The sequence below is a fragment of the Fukomys damarensis genome, unplaced genomic scaffold, assembly GCF_012274545.1.
Source record: "Fukomys damarensis isolate Sample0158 unplaced genomic scaffold, DMR_v1.0_HiC HiC_scaffold_34, whole genome shotgun sequence".
In the NCBI taxonomy this organism is placed as follows: domain Eukaryota; kingdom Metazoa; phylum Chordata; class Mammalia; order Rodentia; family Bathyergidae; genus Fukomys; species Fukomys damarensis.
In genome coordinates this window covers 19,506,672-19,512,871 of record NW_022900946.1, presented here as the reverse complement: position 1 = coordinate 19,512,871, position 6,200 = coordinate 19,506,672, and positions in this window count along the sequence as shown.

Sequence of the window (6,200 nt, the reverse complement as noted above, 5' to 3'; positions counted from 1 at the left end):
GGCCGGGCCTGCGGGGATGCCAGGTCGCTGCGCTAGCCGCCACTTTTGTTCTGACTGAGATCGGGTATACGGGGTGCGCCAGGAGGGCTGATTGGCCACGGGCAGGACCTCCAGGCGCGCAGTTGGCGCCTGTTGGGACCACTCTGCCGCGTCCCGGGCCCCTGTGTCTCTGCCTGCAACCCTCCCCAGTGACATCAAATGGGTCGCCAGGGAAGACTTCAGTCCGGGCTGCGCTACTTCCTCTTACCAGTAAAGTGGGGTGTCATCTGCAGGTTGCAGACCGCCCTCGGTTCAGCCGACCAGCGTTGCAGATGAGGAAACTGAGGCAGAAGCGGGCCGAGCAACTTGTCCAAGATCACCCCCAAAGGAGGGATTCGAGCACACTTCTCCCCATCTCAAATGAAGTTAGGAGAACAAAATTCACAAGCGCGCCTGTACCCAGCTCGGAGGCAGCAGGGCCCAGGCACCACCCTGTCGTCTTACAAGTGGAGGGCGATGAGTGTTGCCTCCGTGGAGCGAGAAAAGCCCTCAAAGCAGCATTGGGGTCTACTATGTCCCAGGCGTGCACCTGCCTCGACAGCCACCTTTTGATCCCTCGCAGTTGCCCAGAATGGTAAGGGGTCTCGGAGAGGCGGGCACTCGGCCACTTCTGTGGGACACGCCCACAAACACTAAGGTGTTTTCAGTTCCTACCTACCGCTCAAAACTTACCAACTTCACCGCGAAGTCCTTATCTTTAAGTTCTCACCAGCACCCCTGTTTCCTAAGTCAGAAACCTGTAAGGCGGGCTCCTCCCTCCCTCTCTCCTCGCCCAGGATGCAACCTGCCTTCCGTCTCCTTAACCTAGAGACTGCGGCTCCCAAACTCCCAGGCCCGGTGCCCATCTCCGTCTTCCTGCGGCGGCTCTGTTGGGAATTTCTCAATCATTCCTTGAGTTTTATGTTCCTTCTCATGTAGCAACAGAGTTAGCTTCCTGGGAAAGGAGGGATCCTGTTTAAAACAAATAGCTGCTATACAATAGTGTCAGGACACTAAAATCAATATGAAGTCTGCTTTTAAAACATATATACTGAATATATAAAATACATATACACACATATATAGTGATTGTCTTCCTGATGTCAAGATTGATTTTCCTACTTTTTTCCACTTCCACTGTTCAAAATTTGTGTAGCTCACTGGTCTTGTCCCTTCCACTTTTCATCCCTCACATTACCATCAGCATCCTTGCCCTCTGAGTCACTAGGTATCATTGTCCCTGGAAAACCCTAACTTATCCTCCAAAACCCACTTCAAACGTCACCTATGGTAGGAAGTCTTCCCTAACCTGTCTTAGGGCCTTGACATCACTTCTGGCCAAACTCTGTGAGAGGTCGCATAACACACCATTGTTGTTGTTTTTTATCCAGCCCATTCATGTTTTTTATTTATTCATCAAATTATCTCTTGAGAATCTCCTGAGACATTGTCACTGTGCTAATACGCTGAATGGAGCATAAAATCCCTATGCTCTATTTCGGGAGTTAAAGTAGCAAGCCCTGGAAATCTTATACAGAATTGTCAAGAAGTCACTGGGTGTGGGGCATATTCCTGTAATGCCAGCATACTTGGGAGGGTGAGGCAGGTGGATCAAGATTTTGAGGCCAACCTGGGCAATTTTGTGAAATCTCATCTGAAAAAAAGCCAGAATATTTAAAAAGCTAGTCGGTACAAGAAAGGCAGGAAGCGTATGGAGTCACAGAGTAGCACAGTGCCAGCAGCATCCTGTGTCTGAACGTGCCAGCGGTACCCATCTCAGCATGGGCCTAGAAACCCTGTGAGGGCAAGGGCTGTCTCAGCCATAGTACAGTGATGAATGGTTAGTAAATGTGATGAATGAACAATTGATGAAGTGTCAAGACTGGAAGTCCTGGAGGCCTCCTGGCCAATGAGAAGGGTGGGCCACGCCCCCATGAAATGGACAAGGCATCTGGCCACCTTTGCCAGAGCCTGCCTTGGGGACACCTTGAAGCCCCCAGGACGCTATGGTAAATGATTTGCACAGCAGTGCGTATGTGAGCTCCGACAGCTCCCCTCCTGGTGGGCAGTTATAGTTGGGATTCACATTTAATTTTTTTAAAAGGAGGGAACTGAGGGAGTTAGTCTCCACAATCCAGAGAGAACATGTCAGGCTGAGCCTGGGTTCCAGGTCTTCAGACTCCAACTCCTCCCCCGCTTCTGCCTCTTTATACCCAACCCTAAAATACCTGCTCCTTAATCCCTTTTTCAACTCATCATTGTCACTCGTCTCCTCTTTGTCTAGCTCCTTGGGCACGTCCCGATACCTGTTCTTTCTTTCCTTTCTATTTCCTTTACCTTCAGTCTGAGCCTTGCCAGAGATGCCTGCACTCAGACACAGATGGAGGAAGAGTAAGGGAGGAGGTACAGAGCCTGCTTGCCTGCGCCTTGCTGGGCACTACAGCTACTGAGTGCCCTAGGTGTGCCAGGGTGCTGCCACACTTTCACACTGACACACTTCCCATGGTCCTGTAGGGAAAACTCACCCTCATTTCATACAGGAGAAAATGAGGCCTAGAGGACATGTCACCAGCCACTCAGGGGCTTCAGCGGGTTCTACACTTAAGGCCACCCACTCTTCCCGCAAACCTCCCTTGAGTGTCAGGGAACATAGAATTGACCAAGGGAAACCAGTTCACAGAAGGCCCAGGGGCCCAGAGGAAGTGGGGAGGGTGCTGTAAAAAAACAGAAGTGGGAATAAATCAAGAAAGGTCTCCAAGAAAGGTTTGTCTGAATCCATCAGTTGATGAATGGGCAACCCTAATGTCTGTCCACACAGTGTGATAGTATTTGGACATGAGAAGGAATGACACGTTGTTACCTGTAACAACATGGATGATCCCCCAAATCATTACAATGAGAAAGAAGCCAAATATATATGGGGGGCAGTGCAAATGAAAAAGCAAGGATTTTTGTTCCAAAAGGATTAGGAATTTCCAGATGGCAAAAACAGAGCGTTCAGCCATGCATGAGAACCTTCTGAGTTCGGGACACTGTGTGATTACACACATCACATCCCGACAAAGCTAGCTGAGCCTGGGAGTTGTTGTCCTGTGGCCCAGTAGTAATTTCTGCCTTTCCTTCCTTCCTCCCCAGGAAGGTGGATTTATAAAGTTTGGTCCAAAGCCACCAGGAGAAAGAACGAGGTTAGGGTTGAGGTACACGTCCAACAAGGGGCACAATGGGCTTAAAATATTTTTTGGTGGTGCTGGGGATTGAACCCAGGCCTCAAGCATGCTAAGCAAGCACTTTACCAATGAACTACACCCCCCGCCAGCTTTTTGTACTCTTTGAGATGGGACCACGTCAAGATGCCCAGGATGGCCTTGAATTTGTGATCCTTCTGTCTCAGCTCCCAAATAGCTGGAATTACAGACACGGTGCCACCATGCCTGGCAGAGATTTTTTAAACAGGGATTTTGTGTAATTTGGTCTTTATTGTCCCTTTCTGGGCTTAGATTAAAAGATAATATCAAATTTGGACTTTGCTTTCAAGCCATGCAGAACATTGGGGAGAAAAACACAAATAGCAATTGAAAGGCAGCAAGGAGCACACAGTCATAATAGCAAAAGGTAATACCTGCTATTCCTGGATGGGAGTCCTTGGGAGCCAAGGGGTGATGGAGGATGGGAGAGAAGTCTCTGAAAGCACAAGGATTGGAGTTCAATCCCCGGTACCAAAACAAAACAAAAAACCCCAAAAACCAAAACAAACAAACAAAATGTGGCAGAGACGAATTCCTTCTCAGGTGCAGAAATAGTTGAGGCGTGACTCGGAACACAAACAAAGTGCCTAGCACCCCAGACAGGCAGCAGGAGCTCCAAGGAGGAGGTGTTTGCCTTTCCCTCCTGCCTCCTCTCACCTTCAGAGTCTCTGCTGGTCTCTTGTAGGAATGAAGTACAGCTAAGACTAGACAGTGTTAATGTTTTGACATCTCAGCTCAAGGTTTTTAAAAAAGCCAGCACCCTGTCCTGCTGCCCTTTATGCAGGACCACTTTCCTGAATTTAGCATATAGGTGACTGCGTGCAAAGTGTGCATTTTTACTAAGCCAAAACCAACCACTTGACATGGTCAACACTTGGCGGTGTGTAGCCCTCCAAGATGACAAGTCCATATGTTTCATCTCTAGTTCACTTGGGTACTTGACTATTAATGAAATGTTTTGAATATTTAGACATTTTACATAAATGGTACATTGCATGACCCTTTCTGGAAACCGCTTCTTTGCATTCAATATTGTTTTCTTTAATTGTGGTAAAATGTACATAACCATTTTAACCAATCTTAAGTACATTTGGATTCTTGTGCGATTACCTGTCTTCAGAATATTTTATCTTCCGATCTAAAACTCTGTGTTCATTAAACAATAATGTCACATCTTTCCCTGAGCCCTTGGCAACCACCATTCTAACGCAGAGTCTGTCTAGGTTGTAACGTGTCAGAATTTCCTCTCCTGCTTTTGTTTTTCTAAGTCATTTGGACATATGAAGTGTGAGCAGAAATATACAAGTCAAGAAGCACTAAATATTGTCCAGTATAAACAAATAAAGGGACGTAAAACACAAAAAGTTTAATTCTTGAGAGTACCATTACTTATTATGTTAGGTCACCAAAATATACAGACATATGGATGCACACCTAGGCATACCTCTAAAGCCTTTACAATCTATTCCACTGAGGCCTTTAACTTTGTTTAATATTCAGCTGTTTGTTTGTTTTGAACTGGGGATCAAACTCAGGACCTTGCGCTTGGGAAGCAGGCAGTGGAACCGCTAAGCTAAACCCTCAGCTCCTTCCTCTCATTAAGATCGAATAATATTCCATTGTGTGGATGCACCACACTCGTGTGTTAAAGGACATCAGGTCCTTTCCACTTGTTAGCTATTTTGAGTAATGCTGTGATGAATATAGGTATTCTAGCTCCCTGAGACTTGATTCCTATCCTTTCAGGTACACACCCACACAGGGACTAATTTCTGTCTCAGATAGAAATCGTATGTGCAGTTCTTTGAGGAACCACCGTATTGTTTTCCGTAGTGGGTGCACCATTTTACATTCCTACCAATAGTGCACAAGGGATCCTATTTTCCACGTCCTCTCCAACACTTGTTCTTTTCCTTTTCTGGTTTCTGTTTGTTTTTGTTTGTAATCCTGGGGACTGAACCCAGGGTCTTTGTACTGAGCTACACACCCAAACTTTATTTTTTATTTTGAGACAGAGTCTCCCTAGGTTGCTCAGGCTAGGCTCACACTTGCAATCCTCCTGCCTCAGCTTTCCAGGAATTACAGGTATGTGCCTCCATGTCCAGCCCTTTTTGTGTTTTGATATTAGCCAGTACAATGGATATAAGGTGGTATCTTCTAGTTGATTCCTTTTAACTGCTGTACTGCATTCTGTTCCAGGAGCAAACCATGTTTTATTTGGCTATTATCTTTCTAAGGGATGGTTAGGTTGTTCTCACTTTTTTTCCTTTGACAAAATGGACTGTAAGGAGTATTCTTGTAGTCTCCTGCGCACCCAAGAGCACAAGATGAACACTAAGAGGTGGGTATATCAGTGAGAATCCTGGCAGTTAACTTGTGAAGGGCTTTACAAAGGAACTACTTATACTCAGGAGAACTTGCAAAGAAATCATAAGGGATCCATAAATAACCTGGATCAAATAGCAGGGACCCTTCACCACCTCCAGACGCAAAGAAACACGGAGCAATGCTTGCCATTTTGGGAAAGTAAGTCGTGGCGTAGAAGTGACATCTGGAGAGCAGGGATCTTTAAATGAGGGATTCTTCTGGCTCAAGGTGATCGAATACCCTAACCACTGTCTTCCTTTCTGACCTCCTGTCAGCTTGCCCACTGATGAACCCCAGCCCAGAGGCACAGCAGCCTGTCAAGGTCATGCTCCTGAGACAAGGGCAAAGTGGAGAGGGCTGAAGGGCATCCACAGAAGGGGCACATATTAGCAGAGAGTGTGTAGGCCTCCTCGACATTAGGAAGAATCTCCAATTCCTTTCCAAAATTATTTTACATTCCCTCCAGTACCTTATGCTGTCCATACACCCTGATCTTTGCTAACATTGGCTGTACTTGCCAGAATTAATTCTTATTGATTTACATGCCCCCCCGGGGGGCCTTTGGAGGGA